This window comes from Terrapene carolina, unplaced genomic scaffold, assembly GCF_002925995.2.
Source record: "Terrapene carolina triunguis isolate 2854851 unplaced genomic scaffold, T_m_triunguis-2.0 Scaffold35022, whole genome shotgun sequence".
NCBI lineage: Eukaryota > Metazoa > Chordata > Testudines > Emydidae > Terrapene > Terrapene triunguis.
Genome location: NW_020699373.1, coordinates 8606101 through 8606559, shown reverse-complemented (window position 1 = coordinate 8606559; position 459 = coordinate 8606101).

Below are 459 nucleotides of genomic sequence, written 5' to 3'. Positions count from 1 at the left end.
CTGCAAATTCCCACGTGTGTGTCCCTGCAAATTCCCACGGAGGGGGGAGGTGTCCCTGAAAATTCACACGGGGGGTGTTCCTGCAAATTCCCACTAGAGGGGTGTGTGTGTGTCCCTGCAAATTCCCACTAGAGTCTGGGAGTTTTGTTTGAGTAGGATTCCCTCCCCCCCCCCCCGCTTCTTTTAGTGCGGGGCTGATCCCGCCGTCCCCCCCCCCCCCCCCCCCAGCTGGTTAGTTTTCAAACCGACGAGCAGAGAGCGACGGCAGGAGCCAAGGGGTTGCTCAGCTGCACCCCACGTGTCCCCCTCGCCCCCACCCAGAGGCGAGGTGCTGACCGCCCGCAGCTGGAGGAAAGCCCGCGGGCTCAGGCAGACGCGCCGGAGGGAGGGAGGGAGTGGGAGACGAAGGACAGCCCGTCCCGCACGCCTCGCTCCCTGGGAAGCGCTGCCTCGTGGCCC